The 8,800-nt window shown below is 41.5% G+C and overlaps 1 non-coding gene across 1 annotated transcript; it reads right to left on the reverse strand.

Annotated features, from left to right (window-relative positions):
- Positions 1-4,317: 4,317 nt before the first annotated feature.
- On the reverse strand, positions 4,318-4,421 carry LOC131744287 (U6 spliceosomal RNA). Its single transcript, XR_009332076.1, has one exon. It is a non-coding gene; the product is annotated as a U6 spliceosomal RNA (small nuclear RNA).
- Positions 4,422-8,800: the final 4,379 nt, after the last annotated feature.

Genomic DNA, 8,800 nt, shown 5'->3' on the forward strand with positions numbered 1-8,800 from the left:
CTGTAGTTTTCTTTTTTCGTGACATCTTTTTCTGGTTTGGGTATCAGGGTGATGGTGGCCTCACAGAATGAGTTTGGGAGTATTCCTCCTTCTGCTATATTTTGGAAGAGTTTGAGAAGGATAGGTGTTAGCTCTTCTCTAAATGTTTGATAGTATTTGCCTGTGAAGCCATCTGTTTCTTGGCTTTTGTTTGTTGGAAGATTTTTTTTTTTTTGCAGTATGCAGGCCTCTCACTGTTGTGGCCTCTCCCATTGCAGAGCACAGTCTCCTGACGCGCAGGCTCAGTGGCCATGGCTCATGGGCCCAGCCGCTCTGCAGCATGTGGGATCCTCCTGGACTGGGGCACGAACCCATTTCCCCTGCATCGGCAGGCAGACTCTCAACCACTGCACCACCATGGAAGCCCATTGTTGGAAGATTTTTAATCACAGTTTCAATTTCAGTGCTTGTGATTGGTCTGTTTATATATTTTCTATTTCTTCCTGGTTCAGTCTCGGAAGGTTGTGCTTTTTTAACTATTTGTCCATTTTTTCCAGGTTGTCCATTTTATTGGCATATAGTTGCTTATAGTAATCTCTCATGATCCTTTGTAATTCTGCAGTGTCAAGTGTTACTTCTTTTTCATTTCTAATTCTATTGATTTGAGACTTCTCCCTTTTTTTCTTGATGAGTCTGGCTAATGTTTTATCAATTTTGTTTATCTTCTCAAAGAACCAGCTTTTAGTTTTATTGATCTTTGCTATTGTTTCCTTAATTTCTTTTTCATTTATTTCTTATCTGATCTTTATGATTTCTTTCCTTCTGCTAACTTTGGGGGTTTTTTGAGGTTCTTTCTCTAGTTGTTTTACATGTAAGGTTAGGTTGTTTATTTGAGATTTTTGTTGTTTCTTGAGGTAGGATTGTATTGCTATGAACTTCTCTCTTAGAACTGCTTTTGCTGCATCCCATAAGTTTTGGTCGTTGTGTTTTCATTGTCATTTGTTTCTAGGTATTTTTTTTATTTCCTCTTTGATTTCTTCAGTGATCTTTTGGTTATTTAGTAGTGTATTGTTCAACCTCCTTGTGTTTGTATTTTTCACAGATTTTTTTTCCTGTAATTGATATCTAGTCTCATAGCGTTGTGGTCAGAAAAGATACTTGATATGATTTCAATTTTTTTAAACTTACCAGGGCTTGATTTGTGACCCAAGATATGATCTATCCTGGAGAATGTTCCATGAGCACTTGAGAAGAAAGTGTATTCTGCTGTTTTTCGATGGAATGTCCTATAAATATCAATTAAGTCCATCTGTTTAATGTGTCATTTAAAGCTTGTGTTTCCTTATTTATTTTCAATTTGGATGATCTGTCCATTGGTGAAAGTGGGGTGTTAAAGTCCCCTACTCTGATTGTGTTCCTGTTGATTTCCCCTTTTGTGGCTTTTAGCATTTGCCTTATGTATTGAGGTGCTCCTATGTTGGGTGTATAAATATTTACAATTGTTATATCTTCTTCTTGGCTTGATCCCTTGATCATTATGTATTATCCTTCTTTGTCTCTTATAATAGTCTTTATTTTAAAGTCTATTTTGTCTGATATGAGAATTGCTACTCCAGCTTTCTTTTGATTACCATTTGCATGGAGTATCTTTTTCCATCCCTACACTTTCACTCTGTATGTGTCCCTAGGTGTGAAGTGGGTCTCTTGTACACAGCATATGTATAGGTCTTGTTTCCGTATCCATTCAGACAGTCTATGTCTTTTGGTTGGAGCATTTAATCCATTTACATTTAAGGTAATTATTGATATGTATGTTCCTGTTACCATTTTCTTAATTGTTTTGGGTTTGTTATTGTAGGTCTTTTCCTTCTCTGTGTTTCCTGCCTAGAGAAGTTCCTTTAGCATTTGTTGTAAAGCTGGTTTGGTGGTGCTGAATTCTCTTAACTTTTGCTTATCTGTAAAGGTTTTAATTTCTTCCATCAAATCTGAATGAGATCCTTGCTTGGTAGAATAATCTTGGTTGTAGGTTTTTCCCTTTCATCACTTTAAATATGTCCTGCCACTCCCTTCCGGCTTGCAGCATTTCTGTTGAAAAATCAGTTGTTAACCTTATGGGGATTCCCGTATATGTTATTTGTTGCTTTTCCCTTGCCACTTTTAATATTTTTTGTTTGTATTTAATTTTTGATAGTTTGATTAATATGTGTCTCGGCATGTTTCTCTTTGGGTTTATCCTGTGTGGTACTCTCTGTGCTTCCTGGACTTGATTATTTCCTTTCCCATGTTAGGGAAATTTTACTATAATCTCTTCAAATATTTTCTCAGACCCTTTCTTTTTCTCTTCTTCTTCTGGGACCCCTATAATTCGAATGTTGGTGCCTTTAATGTTGTCCCAGATGTCTCTGAGACTGTCCTCAATTCTTTTCATTCTTTTTTCTTTATTCTGCTCCCTGACAGTTATTTCCACCATTTTATCTTCCAGCTCACTTATCCATTCTTCTGCCTCAGTTATTCTGTTATTGATTCCTCGTAGAGTATTTTTAATTTCAGTAATTGTGTTGTTCATCACTGTTTGTTTGCTCTTTAGTTCTTGTAGATCCTTGTTAAATGTTTCTTCTATTTTCTCCATTATGTTTCTGAGATTTTGGATCATCTTTATTATCATTACTCTGAATTCTTTTTCAGGTAGGTTGCCTATTTTGTCTTCATTTATTTGGTCCTGTTGGTTTTTACCTTGCTCCTTCGTCTGTAACTTTTTTTTTTTCGTTTCCTTTTTTGTTGATGGGTGGTGGTGTATTCTTGTCTTACTGGTTGTTTGGCCTGAGACATCCAGCACTGGAGTTTGCAGGCAGTTGGATAGAGCTGGGTCTTGGTGCTGTTATCAGGACCTCCAGGAGGCCTCACTCCGATTGATAGTCCCTGGTGTCTGAGGTTCTCTGTTAGTCCAGCGGTTTGGACTTGGAGCTCCCACGACAGGAGCTTGGGCCCGACTTCTGGCTTGGGAACCAAGATACCACAATCTTCGTGGTGCAGTTAAAAAAAAAGGAAGAAAGAAAGAAAAAAGAGCAGTACAAAATCAAAAGTAAAATAAAATTAGAAAGATAAAAAATATATTAGTAAAAATAAAACTATAATTGAAACAACTGCAACAAGGTAAAATAAAACCACAACAGAAAAGAGAAAAAAAGGGCGGGGGGGTAACAAGCCAAAAGGAGAGATCACTAACAAAGTATAAAGAATAAAATAAAATTAGAAAAATAAAAGATTTATTAGGAAAAATAAAAATGTAAAAGAATCAACAACAATGAATCCACAAGATAAAACAGAATCCCAATCTAAAAGAGGAAAAAAGAAAAAAAAGGCCTTGGGTATGGGGGCAGAGTTTAGTCAGGGTGGGGGGCAGGCAGAGGCGGGGTTTAGGGTGGGGAGGGACCTAGGTGGGTGGGGGGCGACGTTCAAGCGTGGGGTGGGGCCTCTGCTTAGGACCTGCATGGAAGGGGAGCAGCAGCATGTGGAAAGGAGGGCCTCTGGAGTGTGGAGTTTCCGAGTTAGGAGGTAGGGCCCTGAGTGAGGGTGTTTGGGTTCGGTTTAGGCTCAGCTCATTGGAGAGGGTCTCAGAGTGTAGAGGTGGGGTCCTAGGTGGGGGTGTAGGGGTGGGGCTTGAGCTCTGCAGGGCAGGAGGGAGGCTCTGAGGGCAGAGGATTAGTCCTGGAAGCCCAACAGCATCCCCGGTGCCTAAGTAGACAGGGAAGGCACTGGCCTCTTCCCTTACGTTCCTTCACGCATCTCCCCCATCATCTCCCCCAGGGTCTCCCCCATCGCAGCTGGAACCCTAACCGTGGGTGGGTCCCGCTGGGTGTAGGAACTCCTCCCCTCCCCCAGCCGCCCCTCAGAGGTGCCAGTCCAGGAGGTCCAGCCTTTACTTTTGCTCCCCCTTTCCCTCCCTCCCACTCCTTCAGGACCCTTGTGGCTGGACCTCCTCAGTGGGCAGAGGATCAGGCCCAGGATCTCAGCAGGTTCCTGGGGGTCCAAGTGGGTGGGGGAAACCTGGCCACGCTCCCTTTTGATCTTCTGCCCTCCCAGTGGTTCCCCAATTTCCTCCTTCCGGCGTGGGATCCCTTCCCCTCCCCAAGCCGCCCCTCAGGGGCACCAGTTCCGTCCTGCCTCCACTTCTCCTCCCCCTTCACTCCCCCCTCGCCCCACGTCTTACCCGGTTGCTGGGGGTTCCTCCCGTCCCCTTAGGTGTCTGTGGTCCCCCACCAGTGCCTGGTAGTTGCCCTAGTTGTGAGGAGACATGAATTCTGCATCCTCCTAGTACACTATCTTCTTTCTTTTTTTAAAAATATGGAACACTTAATGAATTTGTGTGTCATCCTTGTGCAGGGGCCATACTAATCTCTGTATCATTCTAATTTTAGTACATGTGCTGCCAAAGCAAGCACTGGAAACTTTTCTAAATGATCTTCTAGAAGCTGACTATAAGGCTCTCTGTTAAAACAACATAGAATTGTCAAAACAACATAAAATTGTATTTCCATGAGTATTGGGGACTTCCTTCTTCAAAGCAAAAAGTGTGCAATGCTGCAATTTGGGGATGTGGTTATAATTTGGATTATTCTCTTTACATGATGAATTTTTATAAGGAATATAATATCTGTTCCCATTTTGTCCAGTATCTGCAGCAAATATATTGTCCCAATCTAGTTCATTGGACACAGTGGCCAGCAAAGCCACAAATGTCCCATATTTAAATGTTTAGAATGGCACTCTGTGTATGATAGGTTATTTTCCCATAGCCAGGGAGCATTTGTCTTCTGCAAGAAGAGTAAATTCACTTTTTGTTCACAGGAGAATTAGAAAAAAACATCAAATGTATTGTTTTTTAATTGTAGCTGTCAGGCTGGGCCTATTTTGAGACTGGATATTTAAGACAACTATCCTAGTTTGTCTTGCATTATTCACTATAGTTTATTTAATGCTTTATTATATATATATTAACTGTTTTTTTGGGGGGGAAATAACTTCAAACGTACATTTTGCAAGACTAGAAATAGTACCTATATATTCATATACTCTTTATACAAATTCGCCTACTAACGTTTCACCCCGTTTGCTTTATCGTTTATATAGGTGGTTTCTCTCTTTCATATTTAAAATTTACATTATATGTTGTATATTAAAAATGTTTCTGAATCATCTGAGGATAAATTATATACATCATGGCCCTTTACCCCTAAGTACTTCAGTATGTATATCCTAGAAATGGGGATATTCTCTTATATAACCAGAACGATAAATTTAACTTTGATACAACACTTTCATCTAACTTTCTGTTCACACTCCATTTTTGTCAATTGACCCAGTAATATCCTTTGCAGCACTTTCCCCTTTTAGTACAGGACCCAGTATAGGGTCAGTTACCGTCATCCTTCGGTATCCGCAGGGGGGATTGGTTTCAGAAAGCCCTCCCTCCCCCACGTCCTCCTCCCCCACCTTTCTGCCCATGGATACCAAAATCCGCAGGTGCTCAAGTCCCTTGTATAAAATGGCATAGTACTGTCAGACCCCCTGTATCCTCAGATTCTGCACCTGCGGATCTAGAGGGCGGGCTGTATTGCATTTAGTTGTTATGTCTCGTTTGCCTCTTTTAATCTGGAACATTTCCACTGCCCTTGTTCAGAATCCAGCCCCCCCCACCCCACACACACCTTTTAAAAATAGAATGTCATTTCTTTCAGGTTTGTCTGATATTTTCCTAGCAGTCTAGGAAAACAGCTCCCTGTTGTCTGAACTGCCTGAAGGCGTGCTGGAGAGAAATGATTTCTCCTTTTCTTCTGCCTTTCAGATCTCACATATGTGCTTCCATTGGCAGAATTTAACCTGGGACCGTTAAGGGAAAAGTTCGCTGGGAAACAGAGTTCTAGGCTTTCTCCCCATCTGCAGAGGCGAATGTAGAAAGGGGTGGCAATAATGCTGAGCTGACTGACCAATGTCAAGCTGGGGCAACCTCCCGTCCTCTTAGGATCGGGGAATAGAAAGGAGAACGAGACAATGAGCTCCTTGCCTTCATGGAGTTGACAGTGTCCAGACAGACCTCTGAGTACTGAGAGGGAAACACGCAGGGCCGTGATGGAGGATAACGGGCACTCTCTCAGGGCACAGAGGCCTGACAGATATCAAGGAGCCACAGCTACGCGAAGGGCAGGGCGGGCTGGGCTTGGGGCTGTCTAGATAGAGAAGCAGCCTGGGCAGTGGGCCTCCACAGTGGAAAAGAGCATGATATATTTTCAGAATGACAGAAGGTCAACATCACTGGAATTTGGTGGAGTGTGGCATCATCTTAAGGTGGAGAGAATGACAGAAGCTGGGTTCTGCTAGGCCTTCAAGGACCTGGTGATGAGCTGGCATTTTGTTCTAAGTGAAGTAGAAATGTTACTACCCCATACGGCACCTTTGGGCAAATTAGAAAAAGGTATCCGCTCCTCAAGGCATTTTCCATCTTGTTGGAAAATTGTTGTAAAATACTTTAATTACAACAAGGCACTTCACTGACGCCTGCCAAAGAATATCTGTGATAAGTGTAAAGTTTACAATGCTTCACTGTGAGAGGCACTCTTCCATAAGGTTGTTCTACTACAACCTGTACCACTGTATATGGCAGCCTCAGTGGGGAGTGACACAAGCCTTTATTGTCCCTGGGTGGAGCGGACACGGGAGAAGTGATCAGATGAAGTGTTCTGGAGGTAGATCCTACAATATTTTGGAGGCAAAGGGATTGGATAAAGAAGATGGGAAAGAGGATGAGGTAGTGATGACTCATCAGGTTTGTGGATGACAGTGCCATTTCACTGAGATGGGCTCAACTGGGAGAGACCAGGGTCTGTCCGTGGGTTGTGGGTGAGGAAGACAAAGAAATCCAGCAGTCACTGAAATCCAGGTATTTGCCATCTTTCTCTGAATGCTCTGTTTTCAACTAAAAGTTAACCAAACTCTTGTCTTTTCTAAAACACATATCCTTGAAAAACTTACTCACTAGAGTCAAGGACGATAACAAGATCTTTGCCTTTCAGGCTTATATGGATAGAATTGGGTTAAACTCAAATTTTACTAACATTTTCAAGTTCCTCTATGTTTTAGGCACTCTGCCAAAGACTTTACACACCTTATCTCGTTTCCTCTGTTCAGCAATCCATGAGGTAGTTCCTATTTTTATTTTCACTTTGTAGAGAGGTGAGGCTCAGAGAGAGATCTTATCACTTGATTTGAACATGGTGCCACAGTTACAGGTTTGAGTCAGGAGTTGATCCTACTGCCCGAGTCCCTGGTTTTTTTCAGCTTTGTCAGCGTTATGCAGTAGAACTTTCTGCAGTGATGGAAATATTTTATACCTGAACTGCTCATTAGTCATGTGACCTTTAAGAACTTGAAATGTGGTTGGTATGACTGAGGAACTAAAATTTTAATTTATGTAACTACATGTGGCTAGTGGCTACTGTATTTGTCCATAGGCTCCAAATCGGGGTGCACACAGACCAAGGAGGGTACAGAATATGCAGAGTACAGAAGGAAAACATACAGACACGCACATACACGTGTATGTTTTAAATCATTATTTCTGATATTTTGTGAATATGTTTTTAATGCACCTAACATCTTAGGCATACCTTAAAAATTAATAAACAGAAACCTCAATTAATATAGAGTCAGGAGACCAGAAGGGGGAGCTCTTAAGCCCTATGACAGGAGCAGAGACCAAAAGGAAGAAAGATTTCCTCTTCTTGCCTGGCAAGAGCTCAGCCAATGAGAGGCTGTCACAACTCTACCAATGAAAAGCCACTGTCCTTGGAACTCTCAATTCCTCCAATGGACTCTTTGTTTACTCTAGCCTTCCGAAGGTCCTCTTCCCCTCATTAAAAGAGTTCTCCTCTCCTTACTGGGTGTGTGTGTGTGGGCGGGGGGGGGGGGGGGGGGGGGCGGGGGGGGGGAGACTTGCAGGTGCCTTGCCATGATAGCATACCCTGAACTGCAATTATTTTTACTGGCGAAATAACTGGCAATCTATTTGTTTTACATCAACATTATAATAGACGTGTGTATATACATATATGCACACATATGTTATATATATTATTTTATACATAATTAATTATATATTTATTTAACACTTATATAGCCCTTACCATCTACCAGGCACTATGCTTTACAAATATTAACTCACTTAATCTTCATAATGACATTGTGGGGTAGATACTTTAATTATCCTCATTTTACAAATGAAGAAACTAAGGCAAAATTTGGATGTGGCCAAGGACACAGGTAGCTGGCAGCAAAGCCAAAATTTGAGTAGTCATTTTGGCTTCTAAGTCCAGGCCTTTTAGGATAAGCTAAATACGTATACTGGGAGGTGGGAGAGGCCAAACATTTTTACTGATAGGTGAGTGATGAAAAATGTTTGGTGACTATTGCTCCAGACTAGACCTTTGACAACCAGTCAGACATAGCAATTCCTAATCTCACACTTTAAAGGGATTTTGGAGATGATCAAGTCCATCCTTTTTTCCACTGACAGTTGCTGTTCCGTACGCAGAGGTGGATGAGGCTAAATGAAGTTGGGAGACGATTGAGATGAGAGTCCTGGGGACATTTGTACTTGTCTACAGAGACAACTATAGCTAACACACGTAAAGATTTCTGTGACGGAGATGTTGTTTTCCTATTTAAAAAAATATCATCCTTGCCAGTTTTGTTCCAGTTACTAATTTTTAAAAAAAACATTTGTTTGTTTCTGAGATACTGACCAGGGGAAGACGGGAGGCTGCAG

This window comes from Kogia breviceps, chromosome 17 (assembly GCF_026419965.1).
Source record: "Kogia breviceps isolate mKogBre1 chromosome 17, mKogBre1 haplotype 1, whole genome shotgun sequence".
NCBI classification, from domain to species: Eukaryota; Metazoa; Chordata; class Mammalia; order Artiodactyla; family Physeteridae; genus Kogia; species Kogia breviceps.